The 18,017-nt window shown below is 40.0% G+C and overlaps 1 long non-coding RNA gene across 1 annotated transcript; it reads right to left on the reverse strand.

The window, feature by feature from the left end:
* Positions 1-1,726: 1,726 nt before the first annotated feature.
* On the reverse strand, positions 1,727-10,300 carry LOC134299126 (uncharacterized). Its single transcript, XR_010006270.1, has 2 exons — positions 10,050-10,300; positions 1,727-2,126 (listed from the first exon to the last, which is right to left on the reverse strand). It is a non-coding gene; the product is annotated as an uncharacterized LOC134299126 (long non-coding RNA).
* Positions 10,301-18,017: the final 7,717 nt, after the last annotated feature.

Raw genomic sequence — 18,017 nt, forward strand, 5'->3', positions numbered from 1 at the left:
AAGGCATTGCTTTCCTCACGCTCCGTTTCTAATCCAAAGCCTCAGGCTGAGTTTTATTTTTGCAATCACAAGATCAGCCATTGGTTCAATAGAGGGTCCAAGGAAATTTATAGTTTCCAAAGTTCATTGCCAATCCTGCCAAGGCATTGCTTGCCTTCTGCTTGGGCATTTCTAATCCAAAGTCCTAGGCAAGAGTTTTATTTTTGCCATCACAAGGTCAGCCAGGGGCACCATTGATCAAAAAGTTCAAAGGCAATTTATAGTTTCCAAAGGACAGTGGCACTCCTGCCAAGGCATTGCTTGGCATGTGCTGCATTTCTAATCCAAAGTTTACACAAGTAGAAGAGGGACTTTCACAGTGATAAGAACCCAATTGAACAGGAAATAAGACTTTCAAACTAGGAACAGGTTTCTTCAAATATTGAAAAATAGTGTATTATAAAAAGTTATGAAAATTCGCCAAAAATCATAGGAGACAGGAAATGTTCTGCAATTTGTTGAGCAAAGAGTGTTGAATGTGATTTCCCACTGTAACAAATTTGATGAGGATAGCTCAAGAAATGAGGGCGGGAGAGCCCTGTAAAAGTCCCCCCCCCCGGTTTCCTTTTTTTTTTTTTTTTTGGCGATTGCACATGTGTGTCCGCCATTTTAGAAACATTAAAAATCATTGCGAATTTTCAGAAATATCCGGAATTTTTGGGTGAAAAATTCGGAAATACTTTCTATATCGAAGTGCTGGCACCCCCTACTTTAGAAACAAGAATTGAAACATTTTTTCCATCGATCGGACATGCCTACTATTTAGATTCCCAGTAGATACTAATACAGAGGGATGAAAATCTCCACAAGTGAGAATGAATAGTATCTACAGTATTCTTCTGACTCAAGGTTAAAAATAACATTTCTGAACAGTTTTCTTCTCTGGCTTTTTCACATTACCCAACTGTAGTGCCTTGGTTCCACTTTAAGTACCACAGCAACATCCTGTGGAATCCTGAAATTTGCAGATAGTTGTCATTGTTGTGCACCTTTAAGTTGTTTCTGATTTACGGCAACCTAAGGTGCAGTCTCTGTGGTTTTCTTGGCAAGATTTATTCAGAGGAGGGTTTGTTTTTGACTCCCTCTGAAATTGAGAGACACCTACTAGATTCCCATGGCAGAGTATGGATTTGAACTCTGGTCTTTGGTGTTATAACTCATTTCTTCCACAAAGTGAAGAATTGGTCTGAGTTGAGAAAATACTTCCATCTAATGGAGGCTAGAATTCTCCAGGGTCTTAGCACAACCAAACATGTCTTCTTCATGTCTTCACCCAGAGGTGTAATAGTTGCCCCAAAAAATTGTTGGTCTTCATTGACTTTACATTAGTCTTTGATTCCATTGCTAGTTTCCATCTAAACTATAGAAAGCACATGAGATGACAGATAGGAATATATTGTTTCTCATTCCTGGCTTTTCTCTAAAACCAAGAATGCTTCTAGACAGCATCAAAATGCAGGTTTTAAAAGTGGGACAAAAAATCCCGCAACCTATTAGCACATCCACACGCAGACTTGTCAGTCCCGGGAAATGCTCCCCTACCACTTCACACCTTCCTTTGAAGTGGATCAAGATAGAGAGTGGATGAGGGACATCCTGTAGAAGGGTTTTTTTAAAAAAAAATCTCTGAGATGTGCTGTATCAGTCCCTGCAGAATCTAACCAGCAACAAAGATCACTCACAAAAGTTCTTTTGGAATTGGTTTTAATTGCTTAAATCTCTACAGCTATAGAAAGACGCTAATGGCAATTTTGCCCAACAACTTTTGGTTTTCTACTGTTCTCCCTGCCCCCCTTCCTTGCCCGTTCACAACTTTCCATCCATGGGCTTTGAAGTTTCTTCCCCGATGCCCCCTGCTGGCCTCAAGATGTCACTGAGAAGATTTATGATGTCTTCAGGAACAGCAGAAATCAGCTCCTGACACGCTGGACCTCATATGCGCTCATACGGAGATCCTAAAGTACACACAAGCAGATTTCTTATTCTCTTCACCCAACTGTAACTTGTAGTTCAGTCATTGATTATGCCTGTACCTGATCTCACTGGGCCTGTTAGGCAGCCTGATGCTGACAGTGGGGATTCTGGGCCTGCAAATGAGCAAGAAAATCGGGAGATGTTAGGTCCTAAGCAGGAGAGCTCTCTGTCCCACATTCGAGACAGGCTGTTGCACCCCAAGGCAGTGCGAGCACTCGAAGACCAGACAGGAGCCAATATAACACACAAGCCGTTTATTGTAGCAAAATATATATCTATGCGGAATTAAGGCAGAAAGTCAGAGTAAGAAATAGTTCTTTATATAAAGTCAATTGTAGTCCCAAATGGGTTTAGAAGTGTCCAAATTGTAATCCACAAATGAGAACTCGATAGCTCCTCCCAAGAAATCAAAGTTTATCCAAGAAACAATAGCAGGAACACAGCGCTGCAAATCTGCAAACTCCAAATCCACTCGCAAAGTCTCGTAGCAGGAGCAATAAAGCAAGGAAACAAGGCAGAGTCAATCTCAATTCAGGAACAAGGAAAACTTGGTATAAGTAGAGGTCTCCTTGGGAGTCGCAGCATGGTGCGGCTTGCCTGGAGCTGGAAACTCGGCACGGAGACAAGGCAAGGAGCTGGAAACTGGAACCTCTTCCGAGGAAAGGCAAAGTTGACACCGCAATGAGAATACAGTGAGGGGCACTTTTAAAGAATCCCAAGTCTGCAAAATTAAGGAGTATAGGACCCACAAAACTTTTCATGGAAAAGTTAGCCATTATCCAATTTGAGAGCTAACCTTCGACTCCGTCTCACTCCCTCCCTCCTGCTCCTATTTTGTAAAAAGTCTCATCTGCACCCAGGTCAACACCATCTGGTGTAGGTAACAATGAGGAGACATCGGAATGTTCTCCAATTAGCGGTTCTTCTGAAACAACCATATCAGGAAGCTGCAAGGCCAAGGCGCCCCTATCTGGGGCAGAAATGTCTGCAAAATCCGCAGCAACATCTGTTTCCAACTCCATCTCTTGATGGAATACAGGCCATGATGGCTGAGCTACAACACAGGCAGTTCCCTAGAGATGCAAGATCAGAGCCAGAAATGAGTTCAGGGGAGGAAGATGCAAGGGAGGAAGAGACAACTCCAGGTGGACGTGTGAATGAACAATGGTTAGATAGAAGATTAATGTTTCGGCAACATAGGGTATCTCATGAAGCACAGTGAAGATCAACTTGGCTATTATCAAATAAGACCTTATAAGTCTTGGAAGGGCAAAGGTGTGGCTTTCTGTCTATATTAGAAAGGCCAGCAGAGTATTCCCTCAGTCCAGACAACATTGATTTTGGAGCTAAGTCAAGTCTTCCATGGGATTTTTAGTTCCAGGTTTCTTTCTGTTCATGCTTCCTGATTCCATGTTTCATGTTCCTGCTGACTGTTCTTGTGTAGAATGTTTGGACTTTACTTGCTTTTGTATTCCTGGCATTTGATGCATTTACTGTACTTTGAACTCTGAGGATTATTTCTGATGCAGAATTTGGTTTTAAGCGCACCTTTTAAACGCGTGCTTTTCAGCTGTTAACCCGATTCCACCTGCACTTTCCCCAGAAACTGTTTAGCTACCCCCTTCCTTTATGCCAGTTTCTTTCAGGTTGTAGTGCAAATGTAGAAGAGCCCTTTGTGGTTTCATGCCCCAACTATGGACGGTATCTTAATTCTTCTTGCATCATTCAGGCTGGATCTACGCTGCCATATAAAATCCAGATTAACTGAATTATATGGCAGCGCCGACTCATACAGGGCTGTAGCCAGGGGGAGATAAAGCGTTCAACTCCACCCCCAAATGTGTCAGGTTATAAAAAAAAACTGGTTTACTCATGAATTGCTAGTTAAATTTTTTTTTTTGCCAAGAGAGTCCTAATTTCCTTAATAGTTCCAAAAATATAATACCATGACAGAAATCATGCAAGATATACAAACAACATTTTCTGTGTGAAAATGGCAGGTTTTGTAAATGCATTCCTAAAGCAATCAAATTTGAACTGTTTTTATTTTCTGGCTGAGATCATATATGGTCACATGTAGCATAAGAGTGCCACATGCTTCTTCCCTATGGAAATTCTATAGTTGATAGAAAGCATAGTAATGGTGGTGGTAAAAGGGGATCAAGTTGGACCCTCCAGAGGTCTCAGCAGATTACCTCAGTAGTCTACATTTGGCTACACATAAAGAGGTATTTCTCTGACTCATCCCTACACCCCCATGCTCTCCACAAACAACTGAATGGATATAGGTAAAGACAGCATGCGGGGTCTGGGTGGGTGGATGGTTGGGCACTTTGGACATTGCAGAAGGAAAAGGGGTGATACTAACTTTTACTATGACCAAAAAAGTACATATGAATATATAATATGAAGTTAAACTGGCAGAGGTCATTAACAATGTATGAACTATACATTTGTAGCAAGGTTTGGTGGAAATACCAAATTTCCTCCTATCGGGGAAAGAAAAAAATACAAATATTGGAAGCAATCAATGTTTACCTCAAAAATAGTTAACCTCTTTTTTAAAAACCATTTTATTTTCCATTCTTTTCACATACACACTATTTCCCTCCCCTGCCACCTCAGTTGACTATGCTCATGCTCGAATAGCAGTAGAAACAGTAATTCAAGTGAGAAGAGAGTAGGTTGTTTCTTTTCTATCACTTTCTATGATTTCAGTTTGAAACCAGTTGATAGGCAAGCTTTCATGCCTATCATTAATTGCTAGATCGAATTATCAGCAAAGTGTCTCCATGCTGGGAAGTCATCTTTCTTATGATTGGTGACAGGCAAATTCTTTTAATCAATTATCATGTTTATTTTTGTAGCACAGTCCATGAGAAAGGGGTATTGGGTGATTGGGAATAATTTGCATTATGAAAAAGGTAAAATTATATACGATAGTCATACCTTGCCCATTAACTGAAATCCTGAATGTTTGGATTCATTTTTCCCCCTTTCTTATCAAATACACAACAGTCTTGGGGAATCAAGCTTGCTGTGAAGTTTATATTTTAATTACAGAAAAGCAGGCTGATTTCCATATGATTATCTCTGTAATTTTGCTTATGTGCTGTGTGACGGAACTATTTACCTCCTGCCAAAACACCTCACTGTATGGACAATTTACTTAATGTGATTTGCATAACTTTTCAGCATATGCAAATCAATCAAACATGTATTATTCATGATAACCTGCTTTGGAAAATATTGTTTCCAAATAGGTTCTCTGTTGATTTACGGGCTGCCATATCCATTTACTAAACATTTAATTGTCCTGGAAAGGAGTAATAACACATATTGCAATAAATTAGAGTATGTTCCAGGTTATATCAGTTGAAGAATTACTTTGTACATAAAACACAGTCATAGTGTCTTATGTTAATTTTTTTGAAACAACTCCAAATATTGCAATAAATTGGTACATTACCAGATTTCACTTCTGTGTCATTAAAAGGTACATGCTTTCTTTTTAATTGTATATTTTACAATCATAAAAAGAATATTAAAAGAGAGAAAAGTAAAAGAGCAACTGACAACTTAAAAATATATAGGTAAATTCCTGGCAGTATTTTTTTTTCCCCTACTAGTTCCTGGTTAGAAGTATCAGCAGGTTACTTCAGTTACCATGGACTCGAGATTTCACACCCAAAATATAGACTGAGGCATGGCTGATTATCACAGTCCTAACTTGGCTCTGTCATTAGCTAATTATAGAATCTGAGTTCTTCATTTTACAAGAAAATCACAACCAAAAAATAGCTAATAGTCTTGTTCGGTGTTCTGTCTAGAAACATATGTTAAGTCTGGGCGAGCTATAAAACCTTAAAATCATAACAAATATTAAGACCCCCAAAAAACGGATGACTAAGAAGCCAGATAAAAAGACTTGGGATTAATAAGGCCACTTCATAAGGCCACTTAATAAGGCCACTATGTGGGTCAGGTTAAAGTCAAGTGTATATGTTCACCTCCTCAGTCTCCCTTGGGTGAAAGACTTGGTCCTGAGTTGGAATCTAATGGTATAACTTTCTCACAACAAGTGATTTTTATTGGGAAGGAGAACCCAGGCCCCTCCTTGCCTCCCAATATTTTCTTTTCCAAGCTCAGAAAGCTGGGCAGTATTGCTGGACTTCTAATGCAAATTCACAGCTCCGTAGACTCCACAACCAATTCCAATATAAAACATGCCACTTATGCTACTGTTGCCTACTTTACCTTCCTTCTCCTAAAGTTGAAATGTTGTCTGCCTGATGTGTGCAGAAAATCTTCAGTTCCTCCAGGCATGCAGATGGCTTGGGAGAGGAATTCAATACTTCAGGAGATCTACCAGGTTAGCTGACAGTCCAGAGATCTCAGCCTCACTAATTCTTTAGATCAATGGTTCTCAACCTGGGGTTCCCATTTATTTTTGGCTTGCTGCTGCTGCTCAGTCATTTAGTTGTCTCCGACTCTTCGTGACCTCATGGACCAGTCCACGCCAGAGCTCCCTGTCGGCCGTCACCGCCCCTAGTTCCTTCAGGGTCAAGCCAGTCACTTCAAGGATACCGTCCATCCATCTTGCCCTTGGTCGGCCTCTCTTCCTTTTTCCTTCCATTTTCCCCAGCATCGTGATCTTTTCCAAGCTTTCCTGTCTCCTCATGATGTGGCCAAAATACTTCAACTTTGCCTCTAATATCCTTCCCTCCAGTGAGCAGCCAGGCATTATTTCCTGGATGATGGACTGGTTGGATCTTCTTGCAGTCCAAGGCACTCTCAGGGTTTTCCTCCAGCACCAAAGTTCAAAAGCATCTATCTTCATTTCCTCAGCCTTCCTTATGGTCCATCTCTCGCATCCATAGGTTACTATGGGGAATACCATAGCTTTGACTATGCGGACCTTCGTTGCCAGTGTAATGTCTCTGCTCTTCACTATTTTGTCAAGGTTGGCCATTGCTCTCCTCCCAAGAAGTAAACGTCTTCTGACTTCCTGGCTGCAGTCTGCATCTGCAGTGATCTTCGTGCCTAGAAATATAAAGTCTGTCACTGCCTCCACGTTTTTTCCCTCTATTTGCCAGTTATCAATAGGTATAGTTGCCATGATCTTGGTTTTCTTGACGTTTAACTGCAACCCAGCTTTTGCACTTTCTTCTTTCACCTTGGTGATAAGGCTCTTCAGCTCCTCCTCGCTTTTGGCCATCAGTGTGGTATCATCTGCATACCTAAGCTTGTTAATGTTTCTTCCAGCAATTTTAACTCCGGCCCTGGATTCCTCAAGCCCCGCATGTCGCATGATGTGTTCTGCGTACAAGTTGAATAGGGAGGGTGAAAGTATGCAGCCCTGCCGCATTCCTTTCCTATCTTGAACCTGTCTGTTGTTCTGTGATCTGTTCTTACTGTGGCTACTTGGTCTTTATACAGATTTCTCAGGAGACAGACAAGGTGACTTGGTATCCCCATACCACCAAGAACATGCCATAGTTTATTATGATCCACACAGTCGAAGGCTTTAGAATAGTCAATAAAGCAGAAGTAGATGTTTTTCTGAAACTCCCTGGCTTCTTCCATTATCCAGCAGATATTGGCAATTTGGTCTCTCGTTCCTCTGCCTTTTCTGAACTCAGCTTGGACATCTGGCAACTCTCGCTCCATGTATTGCTGGAATCTGCCTTGCAGGATCTTGAGCATTACCTTACTGGCATGGGAAATAAGTGCCACTGTACGGAAGTTTGAACATTCTTTAGCATTTCCCTTTTTTGGTATGGGGATGTAAATTGATTTTTTCCAATCTGATGGCCAATCTTGTGTTTTCCATATTTGCTGGCGTATGGCATGCATCACCTTGACAGCATCACCCTCCAAAATTTTAAACAGCTCAGCTGGGATCCTGTCATCTCCTGCTGCCTTGTTGTTAGCAATGCTTCTTAAGGCCATTCAACCTCACTCCACAGGTTCTAATTCACTCACCACACCGTCAAAGCTATCCTCTATATTATTATCCTTCCTATACAGATCTTCTGTATATTCACACCACCTATTCTTGATCTCTTTAGCTTCTGTTAGGTCCCTGCCATCTTTGTTTTTGATCATGCCCATTTTTGCCTGAAATTTGCCTCCGATGTTTCTGATTTTCTGGAAAAGATCTCTTGTCCTTCCTATCCTGTTGTCTTCTTCCACTTCTGTGCATTGCTTGTTCAAAAACAGTTCCTTGTCTCTCCTGGCTAACCTCTGGAATTGTGCATTTAATTAGGCGTATCTCCCCTTATCGCTGTTTCCTTTCGCCTTCCTTCTTTCTTGGGCTACTTCCAGTGTCTCAACAGGCAACCACCTTGCCTTCTTGGGTTTCTCCCAGAAATCCCAGCTAGTTTACCAGCTGTTAGGATTTCTGGGAGTTGAAGCCCAAAAACATCTGGGGACCCCATGCTGAAAACCACTGCTTTAGATCAAAATGTGGGACCTGCCAACCCTATGCAGCAAAGAAGGTGGGCTAAAGATCTTGCACTAAGATGCAGTTACAAGCCACCCATTCTTATTACAGCTAGGATTGCTACTGCCACCCTATACTTTAACCAAACCAAAATACATTTTAAAGTGATTTAGATGGATTTAAGCATTAAAGTTTCAAGTGTGTGGACAATGAATATTCTCATTCCCATCATCTCATCATTTGTTCTTGCTAATCCCTTACCAGTGTACACTGAGAAATAGTAACTGAAGAAATCATTACAGTAATAACTGTGAAATGTAGTACTGGTGGATGTAGTAGCAGGGATCTAAAATCCTTGTTTATTTGATCCCCACATGCAAAGATGAATAATTACTGCAGCACAGATTTTTTTCTGTAAAAATACATGATTTTTATGGGCAAAAACACATTTTATGTGCAGAAAATGCTGTTTCTTGTACAGGAGAAAAAATATGTAAAGAAAATGGGGAATTTGTGTAAAAAAAACAACCTTGTATTGAGTCTCTGCACTGGGAAATCTTCTGAAACATCCCTGAACATTCAAATAAAGAGAGAAAACTGCACAAACTCTTCCTACTCTATTATTCTTCCTGACAGTTTTAAGAAATGAATAATAGAAAATATTATTTCCATTTCATCACAGTAATCGTTAATGTACATCTTTTTATACAGCCTTATAAGTTTCATATCATATACTCCTAGAAGAATCAATACCATTGACTGTTAAAAAAAAAAGATAGCGACCCCACAAGAAATAGGAGATTTTATAATGACTGGGAAACATATCCAAGTTACTTTCTGCACTTGAATAAAATAGTGATAACCCAAAGAAGTTACTTGCAATGTTTATTTTCCTCCCACCAAGTCAATAAGGTACAGTTTGAGATGCTTAGTGTGACTACGGACATCCTGCAATTGATTTTAGTTTTTAGCACTCTCTGCAGTCAGAGTGTCAGAGATAAGTGTAAAATTAATTAAATATCACAGACATGTCAAGCAATTGACAAATCTTAAGTGGAAATTGCTTCCTGGTGCTTTGGATATTCTGAAAAATAATGTTAGATAACATTTTAGTTGGAACAAGTCCTAAGTTTTAATGGTGCTCTTATGTGTATTCCTGCAAGTACTGAACTGGACACAGACACTGATGACTGCAAGTGTCTAGTTTTATCTCTGTGTTGGTTTCTTTTGGATATATGATTGGTAATAACAACACAGTGAGTGTCCAAGGAGATGTTTTGAAATCCCAAGGCTATTTGAAACTTGTTGCGCTTTGCCTGAATCACCAGTTCCACTTTTTCAGAGAGCCCTGAAAAATGTAGTCAAGAAAGTTGCATGAAATTAAAGATGAATGAATATTGTCCCAAACACCACCCCGATCTCTCAAAAATATCTAGAGACAACCATTTCCTATTATCTACTAGTGGACCAAATCTGCCCCAAGGCAGGTCACAATCAAAATGGGAAAAGAATTCAAAAATTTTAGGTCCAACCAAGGCCAAGGCTGAGCAAATCATTGCTTCCTAATATAGACTCCAAAATCTATAGATACCTGTAAAGCATCCCACAACTTTGACTCTTCACATTAGAATAAGATTCCATTAAAATCTGACAAAATTCCAACCACATGCGAAGATCCTTCCAGATCCCTCATGTGAGCAATATTCTATGATGTAACTGAACAACTCCATCTATGACATCACATACAAACTTGATAAATTACCTGGAGCCACCATACAGCAAGAAAATCAGGTATCTACCTAATTAGCTCCTGAAACTCCTGAAAAGTAGCTTTCCTCAGCTCAAAAGTTAGAAAATTGATCCCTCATATTCTACAATTTCTTACAGGGAAACATGTGAAGCAGATTAATAGTATCCATTTTGATAGCCAGAAATACCAGCTGATGTGTGTGCCCTTCTGCTTTTCACTACATAAGAATTTCTTTTGCATACCAAGTTCAAATAACTTTTTTTAAATGCATTTGGTTTTAATGTGTATGTGTATGGATTATTTTACATCTGTTTAAAAGCCCGCTAGGCAGTAAATGAGTTTTAGTAGTTTTAATAAACAATAAATAATAACACAAGGAGCTCTAATTTATGCCTGCATCTTATAGAGCAACAACAAGAAAGAAAGAAAGAAAGAAAGAAAGAAAGAAAGAGCAATAAAGCTAAAATAGCTAAAATGTTTACATTTTTATTGTATTCAATTGTTAGAACAAGTTACGAAATCTATTTTTCCTCTATCCTTTTGAGTGCCATGCAGTAAGATGACTATTCACGCAGAATTTAGATCAGAGATATATTAGGGTATTTGATATCCTTCCATTCTTGATTTCCATGAGATTTGTTTGCTGCATTATTTCAGCAATTTAGAACGAGAAAATAAGGATATACACTTTATATAGACTCTATGCATTTCACATATGAAAAAATATTCAGGAAAGCAAAACCTTGCTGAGTAGAAACATAAAGATGAGTAGCATCAACTAAGTTTGAGTAAAGTTTACTTAAATTTGCACAGGAATAAAGAATAGACTGAAGGTTGTTGTCTTTTTCATCAAATGATGAACTTTTCTTTCTATAGTGCGCAATTTTCAGTGAACTGGAAGTTAATTTAATGGATTCTCTCCAGAGGTTGCTGCATTCATTCCAGTAAAATGTAATGCAATGAACCTATAGCATGTCCATATAATCAATAGAATTTCTATATAAATATCCCATAAAATAAACATATGTTTGTAACAACTCAATGTATCCAAACTGCTAGATGACCCATTTAAGGTGGAATCAGGTGTCGAGCAGGGATATGTTATTGCCAACCCTTATTTTCCTTATTCATCTCTATGATATTTCATCTTCTGGATGGGAAGCTTCCCACCAGAGTGGAAATCATCTATCGGACAAATGGCAAGCTATTTAACCTCAACAGACTGAAAGCCAAAACAGCATCTAACTCCAATATGCTGATGATAACGTAGTTTGTGCACATTCAGAAGAAGACCTACAAGCCAATCTCAACATATTTGGAGAAGCATATGAGAAGATCGACATCTCTTTAAGCATCAAGAAAACCAAAGTGCTCTTCCAACAGGCACCAGCCAATCCCTCTGCAATGCTAGAAATACAGCTTAATGGTGTATCATTAGAAGATGTTGATCATTTTCACTACCTTGGCAGCCATCTCTCCACAAAAGTCAACATTGGCATTGAAATACAACACTGCCTGAGCTTTGCAAGTGTAGAATTCTTCCAAATGAAGCAGAGAGTGTTTGAGGATCGGGACATCTGTAGGGATATCAAGGTCTTGGAGTCCTTGTGGACAACAAGTTAAACATGAGCCAGCAATGTGATGTGGCTGCGAAGAAAGCCAATGGGATTTTGGCCTGCATCAATAGGGATATAGTGTCTAGATCCAGGGAAGTCATGCTCCCCCTCTATTCTGCCTTGGTCAGACCACACCTGGAATACTGTGTCCAATTCTGGGCACCGCAGTTGAAGGGAGATGTTGACAAGCTGGAAAGCGTCCAGAGGAGGGCAACTAAAATGATCAAAGGTCTGGAGAACAAGCCCTATGAGGAGTGGCTTAAAGAACTGGGCATGTTTAGCCTGCAGAAGAGAAGGCTAAGAGGAGACATGATAGCCATGTACAAATATGTGAGGGGAAGTCATAGGGAAGAGGGAGCAAGCTTGTTATCAGCTGCCCTGCAGACTAGGATGCGAAACAATGGCTTCAAACTACAGGAAAGGAGATTCCACCTGAACATCAGGAAGAACTTCCTCACTGTGAGGGTTGTTCAGCGGTGGAACTCTCTGCCCAGGACTGTGGTGGAGACTCCTTCCTTGGAGGCTTTTAAGCAGAGGCTGGATGGCCATCTGTCGGGGGTGCTTTGAATGCAATTTCCTGCTTCTTGGCAGGGGGTTGGATTGGATGGCCCATGAGGTCTCTTCCAACTCTACTATTCTATGATTCTATGATTCTATCAGGTGCTTGTTTATAAAACTATTGTCCTCCCAAACCCTGTTATATGCCTGCGAAACATGAGCTGTCTACAGACGTCACACTCAACTCCTGGCATGATTCCATTAGCGTTGCCTTCAAAAATCCTGCAAATCTCTTGGAAAGACAAGCAGAAAAATGTCAGAATACTGGAAGAAGCAAAACCACCAGCACTGAAGGGATGCTCTTACGCCATCAAGTCCGTTGGACTGTCCACGTTGTCCGAATGCCTGATCACCATCTCCCAAAGCAGTTACTATACTCCCAACTCAAGTATGGAAAACTGAATGTTGGTGGTCAGGAAAAGAGATTTTAAATGGGCATAAAGCTAACCTTAAAAACTGAGGCATAGACAGTGAGAACCGGGAAGCCCTAGCCCTTGAGCACTTTAGCTGGAGGTCAGCTGTGACCAGCAGTGTTGAGGCATGAATGGAGAGTGAAAGGGAGAAACATGCCAAGAGGAAGGCGATGGCCTCACTGTGGAAGAACATGCAGGTCAAGAAAGGACTCCATAGTCACCTACAAACCCACTGCCAAGACACTACACTTGGAAGGCCATCATAGTTACCTAGACAATGAGGGATCACCTAAGTAAGTTTCTAGGCCAAAGTTGATTAGGGGAAAATTACGACAAGGCCCAAGATAACTATCTAATGAAAGTAGGGTAGACAAGCACTAAGCTACCTGCTGAGGGTGCGTCTACCCTGTAAAATGAATACAATTTGACAGCATTTTAACTGCCATGTCTCGATACTATGATATCATGGGAGTTGTAGCTTGCTAAGGCACAAACACTCTTTGGCAGAAAAAGTAAAGATCTTGTAAAATCACAATTCACATTAATCTGTGGCATTAAGCTACAGTAGTTAAAGTAGTATCGACCTGCATTGATTTGAACTGTATATACACCTTGAGTCTGAGAAATGGGCCTTCACTTCCCATTGGCTATTACTGCATTGGCCACGATACTTGGCCGATGTAATATCTTATTACATTCTTGAAAAAACCCCAAGACCACTTTCAGCTGCTGCATGGTGAATGGAGAAGAACTGGCATCTTATGCTTCAGTATAAGCATGTGCATTATTGCAGGGCTTGGGCTCAAAGGTACTTGAGCTTACTAAACCTTAGACTACAAAAATGTTTGACCCTCTAAAAAATAAATGTATTGGACACCCTATGTGTTTCATAGCTACGTAAGCAATGTCATTGGTCTACCTCCCTGTAGTTGCCTATCAAGACTAAGAGTGGAGGGGAAAATATAACTATTTGATCCTTTGTTTAAAAGGAATAGATATCTATACAGTCAGGAAAGCATGGAGAAAAGAGTAACAGCTGAAAAAGAATTTTGCACTTTTTCTCTTGGTATTTAAACCATTCAGGGTGTTAAAGATAAAACAGAATGTGCCTTTTTGCAAAGCTTCTTCTTTTTGCACAAAAATTGGACATATTGAATGAGAAGAACAGTATGAGAAGAAAATGGGGAGAACATAGGCAAAACATACATGGAGAATATTGTGGAGAAATATCCACTTTGCACCTAAAATAGGGTGAAAACTACCACAATTTGTTTTTGCAAGTGAGGACAAAATATCTGAGAATTTGCAATCCTAGTTAGGACTGTTCATAGCAGTGGTTGACACACAGATTACTAATTGTATGCTAGTGTTTCAGTTCCTGCCTATCCATAATAATTTATGAATATTGTTCAAATGTGATGCCAGTTCCCATATATGTGCAAAATAGGGGTCTGGATTTGTCACCGAATATCAAAATGGAGAGAACTTTCAAATTCGCCCATGTCGATTATTGCTCCCCTTCAAGAAAAACAGTTGTAATACGTAGCTCTAAAGAACTTCACCATGATATAATAGGAATCCACCTTTTATGTTGTGGTTTGCTTTTTCTACTACCCCCCTCCCCCCTAATCCTTTTAGCTACAAAAAAAAATTAGATATCCTGGAGGAAACCCAAAACTTCTGTTAAAGGTTACAGTTCATAAAACGCATCCGTCACTCACTGAAAAGTCTTAGGAGGGGAAATGCTCCTGAATGCTGCCCTGCAGCAGAAGAGAAGCTACAGTACAGGGACACATGACACTAATGAAACAAGCAGGACACGAGGGCCCTTCCACACAGCTATATAATCCAGAATATCAAGTCAGATAATCTGCTTTGAACTGGGTTATCTGAGTCCACACTGCCATATTATCTAGTTCAATGTGGATTTTGTACAGCTGTGTGAAAAGGGTTGTCTATATTGTGTGAATTGATTTGGTATGAATTTTTTGAATGAATCAAGAGATCTGAATTTCAGGAGCTTGTGATTCCAGTTTTAGGATTGAAGTGCATTTCATCAGCCTATTAAACATTTTTTGGCCCATATATTATCATACATGGGCCAAATAATACTCTCTCTCTCTCTCTCTCTCTCTCTCTCTCTCTCTTTCTCTCTCTCTCTCACACACACACACACACACATTGCTTTTCCTTCTACTTCCTAGGAGCATCATTGATATACATAAATTATTAATCCTGATATACTTGAGACAGAGTTTATGGAATGGTGCGATCTTTTTCAACTATGGCTTTTTACTGTGTGTTGCTGCTCCTAAAGACTGTTGAAAAATAAAGGTAAAAACCACAGGCCCAGAAATCATTTTTTTGGGCTCAGAAGATAAATACAGTAGAGTCTCACTTATCCAACATAAACGGGCCAGCAGAACGTTGGATAAGCGAATATGTTGGATAATAAGGAGGGATTAAGGAAAAGCCTATTAAACATCAAATTAGGTTATGATTTTACAAATTAAGCACCAAAACATCATGTTATACAACAAATTTGACAGAAAAAGTAGTTCAGTACAAAGTAATGCTATGTAGTAATTACTGTATTTACGAACTTAGCACCAAAATATCACGATGTATTGAAAACATTGACTACAAAAATGCGTTGGATAATCCAGAATGTTGGATAAGTGAGACTCTAATGTAGCACATTCACGTTGTCAACCTTTGTACCAGCTCTACCAGATTTTCATAACCATAATTACCTAATTTTCATAACTATAAATTGTTGCAATAATTATTTAATGTTGCTTTTCAACAGCCACCATTTTTATATTACTAAAAGTTGAAAGATGTTGGTGGTTCATTGGTTGGTGGATCACCCCAGCTCAAATATAGTGATCCAGACTCATAGTTGGTTAGTCTTTACTCTGGTTGGGTGTTCATACATTTATTTAGACACAGCAGCAGGGAGAGAGACAGTTACCTTAACTTTTATCCCATAAAATAGTTCGGGCTATTGTGAGTCATATTACTATGCAAATTGTCACAACTTTGAGAGGGCAGTTGGTATGTGTGATAGATCCAGGAGTGGAATCTCTATGGAACTCAGGGTGAATGGCATGGAGACAGTCTTGCCCAGGAGTTGGCTGATGATTTACCCAAGCCCTTATAGGCTAAGAGTCATGCTGAAGATGTTTGGGCCCAGACTATCTGAAAAACCTCATCTCCATGTACAAATCAGCACGAGAACTGTGGTCTGCAGAGGAGGCCCTCCTCTTGGTCCCACCCCCATCTCAAGCGTGGCTGGCAGGGACGAGAGAGAGAGCCTTCTCCGTGATTGCCTCTGCTTCTGGAACTCCCTCGCAAAAGAATTCAAAATGGTCCCTTCCCTCCTCTCCTAAAAAGCTTTAAAAACACATGCACTTTAACTTATGGAGAAGAGGAGGACTAATTAATTACATTTCATACATACCCTTGCCTAATTGCTGAGCATCCACCTTCATTGATTTTGTCACACTCCCAGGCTGCATGGACACCTTGAAAACCACACTGAAGCCCAGAATATAAGCAATCAAGCTGTTTATTGAAGAATATAAGAAAGCACAAGCAAGTAAAGTTCAAAGTCAATAGGGTGGATGAACCACCAGGCAATGTACTTATCTGTCCTTAAACAGAAGTCCAAGAATGTCTCTCACGATTATAGTCCAAACTGGAACTGTGCTTAGTCCCACAAGAAATATCAGGAGTAGTCCACACAATGTTCACTTCCTAAACAGGAAACAACAGGAAGCCACAAGGAACAAGAACCAAACTCAAGGTAATCCAAGAAAACTGTAATCCACACGGCAAAGAATCAGGAAGGCTCAACTGGAAGCAAGGTACAGCAAGGCAGGGAATAATTATAATCCACAAGGCAGAATCTTGGCTTGAAAATCAGCGGATGCAGGAACACGAAGACAGAGATCTTTCTCACTTCAATTGCAAAGATGACACCTCTGCAGTGCAGAGAAAGCAAGAAGTATTTAAGGAGATTTCAAGGCTATTGTTTCTAAAGAGAGCTATACTTCTCATGGGAAAGCTGGCCATTAGTGCGTTTCTGAACCAGACGTTGACTCCTTCACACACATTTCCTCTGGCTGCGTTCCTGGGTAAACATCTTCCTTCTGTCAAAACCATCCTCCTTCTCTGGGCTGCTATTCCTATCTGGCCTTTGTTGACCTGGCCTTGACTGAACAGAGGAATGCTTATCTCTGGTTTCTGAATCCTCTGCTGAAACCACTTCAGGCAAAGGTAGCTGGATTTCAGGCATTTCAGGACTAGAATCAAAGTCTTGAATGAGGCCAAAGTCTGTCTCCAGCTCGGGCTGAGCTACAACAGATTTTCTGCATGCCATTTTAACTCCAATGGTTTTAGTTGAATTTTAAGAGTTTTTACTGTGTATATGTCAAATTGTGTGGAACTCTGTCTTGCTTATTTAAGTTGCTTTCTGATTTTTGTTTCTATGTTATCTTTGGCACTGAATGTTTGCCACTGTGTTTTACTTTGTTGTAAGCCGCCCTGAGTCCCTTCGGGGAGATAGAGCAGGCTATAAATAAAGCATTATTATTATTATTATTATTATTATTATTATTATTATTATTATTATTATGAATAATAATAATAATAATAATAATAATAATAATAATAATAATAATAATAATTTATTCTTGTACCCCGCCCCATCTCCCCGAAGGGACTCGGGGCGGCTCACATGGGGCCTTGCCCGACATCACAATATAAAATCAAAACAAAAACACAAATTTACAACAATAAATCAACAATATCGGTAAAACAATCAAAAAGGACAATCTTACAAGATAAAATGTTAAAACAGGTATATCAAACACAAGTCTGGGCCGAAAGGTGAATGTGTCAAATCGGGAGGACATAGTTACATAATTGACATAGTCAATAAAGTACTATAAATGACAATAGTGACAATAAAAGGGCAGATCAGTGGGTTTATTATTACATAGGCAGGCATCTTAAACCAACAAAAGTCACTCATCAAAGGCTTTCCGGAAAAGCCAGGTTTTCAGATTCTTCCGGAAGGAGAGGAGGGTGGGGTCCAGCTTAATCTCCCTAGGGAGCAGGTTCCAAAGCTGGGGGGCCATGACAGAGAAGGCCCTCTCTCTCGTCCCCACCAACCGCGCCTGCGAGGGTGGTGGGAGCGAGAGGAGGGCCTCCCCCGA

The sequence above is a fragment of the Anolis carolinensis genome, chromosome 5 (assembly GCF_035594765.1).
Source record: "Anolis carolinensis isolate JA03-04 chromosome 5, rAnoCar3.1.pri, whole genome shotgun sequence".
NCBI classification, from domain to species: Eukaryota; Metazoa; Chordata; class Lepidosauria; order Squamata; family Dactyloidae; genus Anolis; species Anolis carolinensis.